The sequence below is a fragment of the Emys orbicularis genome, chromosome 8 (genome assembly GCF_028017835.1).
Source record: "Emys orbicularis isolate rEmyOrb1 chromosome 8, rEmyOrb1.hap1, whole genome shotgun sequence".
NCBI classification, from domain to species: domain Eukaryota; kingdom Metazoa; phylum Chordata; order Testudines; family Emydidae; genus Emys; species Emys orbicularis.
Genome location: NC_088690.1, coordinates 20562920 through 20575394, shown reverse-complemented (window position 1 = coordinate 20575394; position 12475 = coordinate 20562920). Strand labels below are relative to the sequence as shown.

At 44.4% G+C, this 12475-nt stretch overlaps 1 pseudogene; it reads left to right on the top strand.

Annotated features, from left to right (window-relative positions):
* LOC135882406 (protein wntless homolog) overlaps positions 1 to 7381 on the top strand; it is a 28683-nt pseudogene extending 21302 nt beyond the window's left edge.
* Positions 7382 to 12475: the final 5094 nt, after the last annotated feature.

The window sequence follows — 12475 nt, the reverse complement described above, 5'->3', positions numbered from 1 at the left end:
GGATTTTCATCAGTGTCTCAAACACTACGCAGCTTCTTGAGACTTATCCAAGATTCTTCCTCTGGGACTAATCCCCTTTTCTGTACTGAACAATGCCCTTGAAAAACTCAGTCTTCCAGTGTTGCACTTGGAGGGATTTCTGTTCTAGTAATTACAAGGCAGCACATTGGGTTAGTGAGTAGAAAGGGGGACACACCTTCAGGAAGAAATGGTTATGATTCTTGGTTAACTGCAAGCCCTATGGCTCTGGTTTTGTGTGTAGAAGTGCCTTCTCATGGGCTGCAGTGGTGATGTAGAGATATGTGATGTCTTAATATAGAGCCCTTTGAAATGCTTATAGAAAACAATGCACCAGTGTGAGCTGCATGGTTATATCTTAGTTCTAAAAATGTGGCAGTGGGTTTCTATTTACCTAATAGATTTTGCAGGAATTGCTTGAGCAATTCCGCCACTTGCTCTGTCCATTGTCCTGTATTTTTGTGTGTGCGCGCGCATTCGGTTCTGGGTGGTAAGCCAAACATTTGGTCCATTATCCATCCAAAAAGCAACTTGTGGGCTTTTTATTTAAGCCTGACACACCCACTCCCATAGAGATACCTTGATTCTATCTAGATGCTCATTCAACATATTTGAGACTCTTCCTTACCTGCCTGGCCCTATTGAATCTCTGCTTTCTCATGGACAGATGCCTGAAGGGCACTGGAAATGGGGGGACTTCCCAGGGTACAGGAATGGTGCCTTCTTCACAGGCATCTATGGGATGTGGAACCTTTACGTCTTCACTCTTCTGTTCCTGTATGCGCCTTCACATGAGAAATTTGGCGAAGATCAGCAGCTAACAGTAAGCTGGGCTGTGGAGCTGTTCTTAATCAGTTGTATATTGAAGTAATGTGGTGGTTACTGCTGTTTGCACATCCAGCAGAACTGTACCAGTAGGGGGCCCTGTGAGAGAATCCTAGAGCTGGTGAAATGTCTAGCGACCGTCTGTTTCTCAAAGGGAAATTCGTATTGTTATTGGCTGGATTTAGAGCTATTAGCACATGGCAGTAAATGAAAAAACAGATCTGGAAAGCCAAGGGGCATTTGCAATTTTTACTTTTAATGGGACATAGGTGCTACTGACATTTTTAGACACTGGTAATAAACCACTGAAAATGTGCTTTAGGGAATGACTGGATCATCCAATGGGTATTTTACTTCTCTAACTTCTCTGATTCTATACAAAGATATTTTTCTTTTTAAGGAACACTGTAAAGTTACTACTTTTTTTTTTAAAGTGAGTAATTGTCCTGACCTACATTACAAATAACACTTTAGATTATTAAAATGGCCTTTAAAAATCTAATTCTGTTTGTTCAGTTTCTGCATTTCTCCCAGCATGGACAATGAAAATAAACTAGTTGGGTCCACTAACTGGGAAAGCAAGGTCTCTAATGGACAGAGCAACTAAGAAGCCTGGGTTTTCTTCCTGACTGTACTACTGACTTGTTCTGTGACCCTGGGCATGTCACTTAGCTTTGTTTTATTGGCTTAGAAACTGAGACACAGGGAAGTAAATTTACCCAGGTTTCTGAATTGCTTTGAAATGGTCAGCTGAAAAAAAACTATGTATTGCAAAGTTTTATCATACCCCCCCCCTTTTTTTTTTTATGTAGTCAGTTTCACTTTGTTTTTCATGCACTAGACCAGTGGTTTTCAACCTTTTGATCATTTGCTGACCTCTTAAAAAATTCCAAATGGAAGTGTGGACCCCATTGGAGATCTTAGACATAGTCTGCGGATCCCCAGGGGTCAGCGGACCACAGGTTGAAAACTACTGCACGGGACCCCTGTCTCTTCCAATCTAGCGCAACATTTACAACACTAATGGGGAATCTTTCTTTTTTTTTGGGGGGGGGGGGAAAGATTTAGGATGAGAAGTGGGGAGAAACCACCAGGCTGGCCGGGCCAATAGAAGTTTGTAACCTGCTCGCAAGGAGGCCTAGGAGTAACTGCTATGCCATCATCTTTAAGACAAACCTGAACTGAGATATAAGATACCAGGCTACTCAACAATTTCCATGAGGAGCTACATCTTAAAACTACTCACTTTATAAATGATCAGTGTTTATAATTGGTCTTCTCTGAGAAGGGGTATTGGATAGGCCCTTGTCCATCATTCCACCCCTCAGCCCATAGAAACACCTGCCAAAGATACTACAGCTTAGGGTTCCCCCACATACTCAGGGATCTGGACACCAGCTGTTAGTGCCTTGGAATCCTGGGCAGAATCAGCCAGCTTTCGGGGTGGGGGCCCTGCAGACTTTTCCATGATGGTGGACAAATCCCAACCCCTAACCATGGAAGGATCTCTGAGGGGACTTCTGCAGAGATATCCAGCCCAAAGCCTCTTCCTGCAGGTTTTATTGCAGGACAAGACAAGTTGGCCCAACATTTGTTAACTTTCTTTAATGTGGTAGCTTTATTTTTTGTGGGTGGGCAGAGCAGGAGTGTCAGGTACGTGTATCCTTTTTTACTACTTATTTTCTGGGATAGGTGTCGAATATTCTATAATATAATCTCTGTGCCAGGAATTGGTCAGCTAGTGAACCCCACATGTTTAGGAATCTATAGATTAGCAAATATCTTAACTATATGAAAATCTTATTAAATGAACTGTGAGCCTAGAACTTTTTCCTCTGCTGTAGACATTCTTGGCATTAAATCCAAAATTCAGATTTATTCCTTAGTCCTAATGCCTAGTTCAGGACCATTTCTGGTTTTGGTTTACATTACAAATAGCTTATTCTATAAATATTTAGGTACTTCAGAATATAAATGCTTCTCTGGGTTTTTGTTTTTGTTTTTAAATAATCTACACATTTATTACATATGGGGCATTGACATTTTAAAGCATAACTTGTGTCAAACTAAGTAAGAATTACAGAATCCACAACAGTTTTTGGGTCTTGTGAAAGTTTATCCTTTTTTGTTTAGAATATATTAATACTATAATCTAGAAAAAAAAGAAGACTTGCTTATGTCAGTAAAGTATCCAATACACTGTGCCTGTGTGAGTCTGCCTCAGAGATACACTGCCGGGCTACAGTAGGCTAGGCAGGGAACTAAAGGGATAATCATGCCTTTGATAGTTTGTATTGTAGGCCTTGATCTTGCAAACACTTATGCACCTGCTTAACTTTATGTATGTGAGTAGCTCCATTGATGTCTGTAGGCCTCTGTGCATGTGAAAATGTTTTTAGGATTGGGTTTGTTAGTTTCCAACTTGATTTGAGGTATGGGTCCCCCTTTAATATGGACTGTTTCCTAAAGCCGCGCTCCCAGGGGTGTTTATACTTCAAAAACGTCGGGTTCTTAAAATTCACAGGCTGGAGCTGGTTGCATACATCTCTCTCTCTCTCTCTCTCTCTCTTTCCCCCCCCCCCCCCCCCCCCAACGTAGCGTGAGTGATTCACCAATTTGTGGCAGTTATTTGCTGCCATCTGCTGGAATATGGAGGTAAGTTTCTCCCATAAATGTTTGTTTACCTCTATAATTTACAAATGTCTGGAGATCCATGTGCAGATCAGTTTCTTTTCTAACTATGTGTGTGAGAGCGCGCACCTCTTCCCTTTTAGTGTTCACCTCAAGAACAGAGCTAGGGTCTTTCCCTGCCTGTTCTTCATGTCGTCAATATGGCCAGTAGGCCTTGTGGAGTATAGATTATAAGCCAAAAGGGACTACCGTGATCATCCAGTCTCCCCTCTTTGTATAATGCAGGTCATAGGACTTCCCTGAATTCCTGTTTGAATTAGATCATGTATTTTTTTCTTTTTTTAAATCCAATCTTTATTTAAAAATCGCCAGGGAAGGAGAATCCACTGGACCCTTGGTAAGTTGTTTCGCTGGTTAATTACCATCACTGTTTTTAAAAAAAAAATTGTGCCTTATTTCTAGTTTGAACTTGGGCACTCTAGCCAGATCTCCTCTCCTCTTCAGGCTCTAAGATCACACACCACAAGCTATTTGACCGTTTGGTTTCTAAGCTTCCTGGAATGGGAGGTAACGTCTACTCCCACGGAATGAATTTGTCAGGTGAATGTATGGCTCCTATAAGAGAGAACATAGTGCTCCCTTCCATGACTGGATGCAAATGTGCCTGCTGAACCTCCCCATAGAGCCCCAAGCATGATATACAAGTTGACATGCAGACTAGTCCATAAGGACTCACCTTTCGTATGTGAACAAGGTCAGGCTGGCAATTTTTCCTCTTACCTAGAAGGGAAAATTGCTGCTGCTTAATGTGAGTTACTGCTATTCAATGCAGGGTATGAGCATGGGGAAGAAATAGTTAATCACTACCATGAAATGACATGCTCATTGCCCTCCATTTTTTCCATAGTGAAAGATGCTGTTTATCTGCAGAATAATTATTGCATGTGCAGTATCCACGCAAGCTTCCCTCCTCTCTCCTGGCAGCATGCCTCCCTCCCCCTGAGCTGAAAGGATCTTCCTGCAGGATGAGAGGAGAGTTCATTCTCCAGCTCTACTTAATCCTTGGTTTCTCTGTGCAGACAATAGCCAAAGTGCTAATTAGTGACAGTCATAATGAGATTTGCTGAGGTAACTAGCTCCCTTCACTTAGGATACTGAATAGCCAATAGATAGTTACTGCTTCCAGTCACTCTGAACTATGGGCTGAAACTGAACCTGGGGATGGGTTCCCTATTCTATGAGCATCTCGTCTGACCTCCTGCCTAATCCAGGCCATAGAATTTCATCCAGTCACCCCTGTATTGATCCCAGTAACTTGTGTTTGACTAAAGCATATCTTCCAGCACCAGCCTATCCCAGCCTCAGTGAGCTGCTAGTTTGAAATACAGGTTTGTTAATGCTGTGAGCTGAACACTGGGAAACGAAAAAGGATCTCTGCTGATGTTCCAGCACAGATCTGAATGGAATAAATAGGGAGGCAGCCTCTCTCTAATGCTATTAACCCTGCTTACATTTCATCGTGCAACTCTGCAGGGAACCTCGTTACAAAAGCAGTGCCCCCACCCCCGACATTTGCAATGCGTGAGGTATTTTTTTGTTCAGTCTAACCCTCCTACACATTGTGTGGTTATGTTGTGTGTAATAGTGTCACCTTAACTCCCAGTGAGCTGAGAACAATTTCTTTTGAGAGATGACTAATAACAGGAGGAAAATGTCCTGAACAACACACAATCTCCAGATAGTTGTGATTCATTCAGCGTGATTGTAGTGCGCAAGTTTTACTATTGTAAGAGAGGTACAGTTTGCCAGAACCAATTCCCATTCTTTTGTATTTCACACAACAGTAACCTAGGTTTTATTATTGATTGTTGTATTGATATAACATACTCCTTTTTCCCCTCTGATTTTTATTTATTACTTTCTTTGGGGGACTGGGATTTTCAAGGTAGGCCATGGTAATTAGGCCTCTAACTACTCAAGGCCCCTTTGAAAATTCCTGTCATGGTTCCTCAGACTTTTGGCTGGATTCTGATCTTAGTCCTACCTATGTGTGTTGCCAAGTATCTAATCGGGTGGTCTGGGGACAAGCTGAACTCAGAATCAGCTCTAATCTTTATCACTGACTGACTTTGTACCATATTGCTTCTGCTTTTAAAATGTGACCGAGCTGGCTTTAAAGTTTAGCACCATTTTATTAGCAGCAGCTGCATAAATAATGTAGTGGGTGTCTAAGTGCTTAACAGAGACCAAGAGTTTACTAAGTAGGAGCCTAAAGTTAGGACTGGAAATCTATGGTGACAAGGCGAGATGTGCCTTAGACACCCCTCTCCCCCCATTTGTCCCTCTTCGGTGTACCCCTCAGGTGACAGGCCTGGCTGCTAACACTTCACTCTGGGTGGGGCTACAAGGTTCAGAAACTGTGACTCAATCTCTGCCCATAGCCCCTTCCTCCCCCCCCCCCCCTTTAAAAGATCATGTCAACCTGAGACGCCCACCTGGGTTTGGCAACTCTAAGGGGTTCCCTTCAGGAGCCTGTGACCATGACAAGTTTTGAACAAAACAAAGTGACTTAAAAACAAAACGTTCTTGCATAGCCAAGCAAAGGTAAAAACGAGAGATCTATATACATATTTTTCCCCCTTAGCCAAGCGTTGGTGCATTTCATCTCTCGCAGGCTGGCCTGCTCTCAGCATACCTCTGTCTCTGTCACTTTGCTCTGCCTGACACTGACACTCCCTGGCTGTTCCTGCTCCTTCCTGGGGCCAGCATCTCCACAGTTTAGGATTCCCTTTTGACATTAGGGTTAGCCTTGGGACGAGTAAACTGTTCTTAACCTTGATAGAGTTGGGGGTATTCCCCAATAAACAGCTTCCCTATTGTTTCCTTAAAGACTCTTAGCTGCATCATTGTTTTGCCTTTCTTGCTCGGTTCCTTTAACAGCCCCTTTGATTTAACTCTAGATGTTCAGGAGAATATCACACAGGTAACCTGAGGGGCATATAGGGTGACCAGATGACAAGAAAAGCTGGGGTGCTGCCACTGAAGCCAAAAAAAAAAAAAAAAAAAAGCCGGAGTGCAAAATGAGGGGACATACATCGGTCGGGACATCTGGTCACCCTAGGGGCATATATGCTACTTATTTTAAAAATACTACTCCACAACTCCCTTGTTCTCCACACATAGGTAAGATTCTCACCCCCAGTCTGGCCTTTTTACGTGGGAGAAGAGGGCCAGAGCTGCATAAAGGGGCCACAAAAGCCCTGGTTTAAGCTGGGGAAGGATTCCTCCAGCACAGGCACTGCAGATGACCAGCCCCCCTCATATCTGTATAAGAGGCTACTATTTCAGAAATATGCAGTTCCCATCGACCTTAATGGAGTTACTCAAATTCTCCCCTGGTGTGAGCACAGAATCAGGTCTCCCCTCCGGGAGCTTACAACTTAGGTTAGCCATGACACTGCTAGACACGGGACAAAAGGTTACTTGTTAAGCATCCTCTTGATTCCCTTTGATCTTGGGCTTTCTTTTATTTGAATTAATGTAGATTTGATGAGGTTGTGGGTCATTGCTGCAGAGACTGGGAAGTGGGTTTCGGGGGGGGTGGTCATTGAAGCTTGCCTGGGTAAAGTATGGGAGAAGACATTACAAGGAACAGGGGGAGCTTGGCCAGAAATGCCGAGGTGCCTTTAGGAAAAGGCTACATACAAGATGTCTGCCAAATAGCACCCATCAACCCAGTGCAAAAAGGGAGAGCCTTGGTTTATGTTTTCCAGCAGTGGTGACCCCTGGCTGTTTTGAGTAAGAGTCAACCTGATGACCTTGGCCAAATCCCTCTAGAAGGTTGACATTCAGCATGAATGCCTTCTATTTGTGTATCTTTTTACAGGAACTGAGTTGGTGGCTATAGCAATATTTTACCTCCTTTTGGCTGTTTCTAAGAGGAGGAGCCCTTCCCCCAACAGGTCATTTTACCCCTCAGAGACAGGCAGCGACTATCATCCAAGTTTTGAAACGCTCTGGTTCCTCCCTCTTTCCCCTACAAGTCTCTTTTCTAATACTGCGCTGCATGCTCAACCCTTGCCCAAGCCAGCTTTAAAGGGGTTGCCAGGTGTTTAAACAATCTTCCATAGGTGGTTGAACTAGCGGTCATGGGGGGCCTGCCGCACCCCCTGGCTTGAAGTGGTTTCCATCATGTATAGGGTGTACAGTTTGTTCAGTGGCTCTCAGAACCCCTTCTATACACATTGTTCCAGCACCCCTGTCCTCCTCTCTGGTGGTCAGGCTCCTCGTGGGTGGGTCCTGCAGCCCAGACTCCAGCCCGGCCCCTTGTGCCTCTGGGAGTGGGGCTAGAACTAGGGTTCCTGGGGTGCTGCCACACCCCCTGGCTTTTAGTGGTTATAACAAACACCAAATGTGTGATTTCCCTCATCAGCACCCCCACTATAAGAATTGTGCTAGCACCCCTGCCTCTGGGCAGCAGCCCCCCTCCCCCAGTGCACAAGTCCAGGCCTGTCTCAGCTGTAAATTGCACTTTTCTCATCTGACAGGAAAGGCAGGCCACTGCTGGGTTGCCTGTAATCTCTGAGGAATGTGGGTGGGAAAAGGAGGCTTTCAGCTGGTTATCAGTAAATAATTCCCCTCTTCAGTAACCTTTTCTTATGCACCAGCTGTAGGCCATTTTGCCCTGTTTAAGTGCTAGATAGATAACTTTTGATCTGCAAGCCCATCTTCCATAAACCTTTTGCTAACTGCCCCTTGATACGGCTTGGTCACAGTTTGGTCTGCTCTCTCTCTCAGCTGGCTTTCTCCTGTGAGGCAGAGCATTCCTCCCAAATCTATTCCGTCCATATGCTCATTTTTAAACTTCCTGCCCTAGAATTTTAGAAATTAGAGCAGAAACAATGAGAGCCAGTTGGGAATTTTCCATATGAATGAGTTCCAAATGAAAATGCACAACATTTTCCATAACGTCAAAGTTTTGCACAGGAAATTTTTGATTTTTTTGCTGACGTTTTTCTATTTTTCTGTCTAGAAGACTGTCAGGAAATACTTCACTTCAGGTCTGTTTGACCCAAATTGGAATTTTTTTTTAACTAGCTGAAAGGTTTTATTTTGAATTGGTTCTACAAAACATTGAACTGTTTTCCCCTATCAATGCATTGCCTTAAGAGAGCTGTAATTTAGGCCCCCATTCTCCCCTATAGACTAGACTCCCTGGAGCACTACATCTCCCCTAATGCACTGTAGATTTTTCTCAGGCTAAATTGAATGGTGCATCATGAGAGTTACATGACTCAGGATGCGTTACATTATAGTCCAGCCAAAGAACCTGGCCTATTGTGGGTAATATGGGCATCAGGCTCCCAAACTACAACTCCCACAACGCAATGCACACTGTGGGGAATGCAGATTAATGTTGAGCTGACTCAAAACAAAGCATTTCAGGTCAGGTCAATAAACCAAAACTAAACATTTTGATGTTGGGAATGTCAAAACGTTCAGTTTCAATTGAAAATGTCTAAACAAATTTCTGAATCTATTTTTTTCAGAATTTCCATTTAATTCAAAGTTTCAACTTTCTATCCCAATTTGGGATGAAAATAATTGCTGAAATGTTGGAATTTCCCAGGGGATAGAAATCCCATATTTCTCTCACTTCTAGAAAAGACTCATTAGGTCACCTCATTCAGGTTTGATGCAGTGCAGATTGTTCCATGTGTAACCCTTCTGCCCATCTAAGTTGGCAGCAGCAAGGGCCGGGTTCTGTATCTAGGGGTTCCGTTTCAATAACTCAATGCAAAACCGGCTCGAGCCCCCACCCAGTGACCTGGGACAATTACATACCACCCCCCTGGGTACCTCTAAGAGGCAATACTTCCCCTCTCGCAAGCACGGAGTCTGAGTGTAGCAGAAAATGTTTAATAACATGAGGTAAACGACATCAGCATAAAATTGGAAAAACACCACAAACAGGATTCATAACACAAACCATGAGCAAAACCCACCCCAGCAAATTGGGCTGTGTCCTTTCCCTTTGTCTCTTGAATCCAACAACCCAAAAACCACCCAAAGTCCCAAAAGTCCAACAACCCCCAAAGTCTCTGTCCCTGGTCAGTGCAGCCCCAGAGCAAAAAGGGGGGGCACGCAGGGTGTTAAGGGGCACCTTACGTGATCCGAGGCTGGCCAGCTGTCTGTTTCTCCGTGGGGGTTCCGCCGCAGCCTTCACCACGAGCCAGTCCACTTTCCTGCCATCCCACGAACTGCTCCGCTCTACAAGCTGCTCCGCTCCGCTCACCGACCTGTGAGCCGTTCCAGCCGTCCCCGCAAACAGCTCCGCTTGCCGTTCCTTGGGCCACTCCAACCAGCCCCGCAAGGCTCCACGCCGCTCGCTGCTCCTCCAGTCGTCCCCACAAATTGCTCCGCCAGCTGCTGAGCAATATAGCTTCAGGCTCCCCCACTTGTTAACACTTCACTCAGTGATCTCAGCTCTTAATAACTTTAGCTCTTTTGTGATTTCAGCTCTTAGCAATTTCAGCTCAATAGTAGGGGAGCCCCAGTGCTGGTGCACCATTGGCCCAAAGTGAATTCAGCTCAGCAGCCTGTAACTAGACTCCTAATGAAATCAAAGTTAGCTCTGACATTCAACAGTGGAGAGAGGAGGTGGTGCAATTGGTGTTTCAAACCCTCAGAGGGGGCCCATACCATCAGGTACAAATACCTGTCCCCCATCCTCTCTCAATTCACTGGGTTTTGTAACCCATGCCCCTTGTCAAGCAAGTGCTGCTTAGGTAATGGTGAATGACTCACTCAGTCCTTCTGTCATACAACAGTTCCACTGGCCTTGATTCACAGAATCAGGGTAACAAAACTTTATTCCTCCTGCCCCAATAATAGAGAAACTGGGGATCCCACACCAGCCAAAGTAACCACTTTCAGTTGCTGTTGTTCCATGCCAGGCGAGTGGGTGTGCCTATACAAACAAGATCAGCCCCTGGAGTTCTTTTCCACACTCGCCATAATTCACCACCAGATGTCAGGGTAGAGCTCATCCTGACTCTGCTTACACATGCTTAATGTCATCTCATTTCTCCTAGTTATACACCCGTGTATGACCCTAAATAACTGCTTTCAATCCTCAGAGCTAATCTTATATTACATATATTGACATACTGTCTCAGGTGGAAGAAGGAAAGACTAGGCCTATTAGCTGCTGAACTCTGGTTATATAAACAACCTTCCATGGCTGTATCAGATGCAGGTCCTGATCTAAGGAAGGCACAGTTAGGCCCCTATTGTCAGTGCTGGTACTCTCAGTGTATAGGAAATCATTGTGCACCATGAATCACACATCTGTAGAAGAGTCATAAATAGACACCTGTACATACAGTATTATCTGATACCATAAAATGAGAGCTTCACTATGAAGGGAAACATCAGTTTCTGGGTGTGCTGCCACTCCTGTGGAAGGCTAACTACAGAATTTTGATCATTCAAAAAGCCCAGAACCTGTCCTGATGATACAAGTGCTGAAGCTAATTCTGTCAGAATTGTCTGATGGGACAAGATGGCTGTGCTATCAGCTGTTTGACTAATCACCTACCATAGCTGTGCTGATGTGGCCCTAAAATGTTGCCCTTTTGACCCAAGTGGTTAGCCAAAAATGTAGGGTCTTGTGGCGATATTGGCGACTGAGTCAGGTATTTCTTTGATGCTATCCTGTTTATTACAACAAATGTACGTAAAGGTCTGTTACTCTGAACACAGCAGGCATCAAACAGAAGAAGACCGTTTTGTTGGTCATAGTTCCAAGACCCTTTCCAGCCACTACTTAGCCCAAAAGCTCACTCTCCAGGCCTTTTCAGAGTAACATTCCCAGCACTTGTGCTGACTGGGTTGTTGGTTTTCTGCCTCTCTCTCTCACTGACTTCACAAAACAAGAGCTAGTGAAGCCCCTCTGCCTGGCATGTGCCTTTGTTTTGGGTGATCACATGTGCTCATCTTCAGGGTGGAGGCTGCTATTGTTTCAACTACCTGGTTATATAGAGGAGCTTAACTGTTTCTTACAACTGTTTTAAATGAAGGGAGGTGGTTACACCCACCAGTTTCAATGACATTTAGCCCAATCCATAACCCCCCTTCCTCACCACCTCAGCTTCATCCATGACCCCGCTGGAGCCTAAAATAGTGACACCATAAACAACCCATCCCACACAAAGCTGATGTCCAAACCGGAGGACTGCTGGAGTACACTTTGTACTCTGACTACTGTTCTATAAATCATCAAAAGGACTGGGATATGTCAGTCCCATTCCCTTTGGTGCTGTTCTACAAAGGTAGCTGGCTGAATCCCTGGAGTCTGATTAAATCACATTGGACTGCGGGTGTGCAGGGTGGTGTGGATCCCTAGAATATCACAAACCTGCTGAAACACTTTGAGTTCAAAGTTTCTTCTTTGATCTGTGTGTAACTCACCTCCCCCAGATCTAGTGAAGAATTCATTCACTAGGATTCCAACTGCTGCCATAGCCTCTTGGTTCCTTATTGAGTAAGCCTCAGCCATTTTGTAATTTAGTCTCTAGCTATTAGCCAGTATTGATTGGCAGCCTTTGTCTTAGGCAAAGGCCCAAGCACATCAACAGTAATGCACTCCATTGTTGCTTCCACAAGATACAGCTTCATGGAACTCTCCCTATCTTAAGAGGAACCCTTCTTCCCAACACACTGCCCAAGGTACGATGGTGCAGGTATTTTACTGCTAGGGTGTGTACTTTCAAGTCATTGTTGCAGTGTTTCCCCAAATTAACGCTGTTTTCTTCTTTTAATAAAAGTATTTAGTTACACACAGACTCAGTGCCTGTGAGTGGTGAAGTAGTGCCTCTTAAAGGTGCCCAAGGGTTCAGGTTTCCCCAATTACTGGGTAGGGGCTTGAGCCAGTCCTGTTTTGTATTATTAAGAGGCACCTCTAGATATTGAACCCAGCCCTTATTGCTGCCTACCCCAC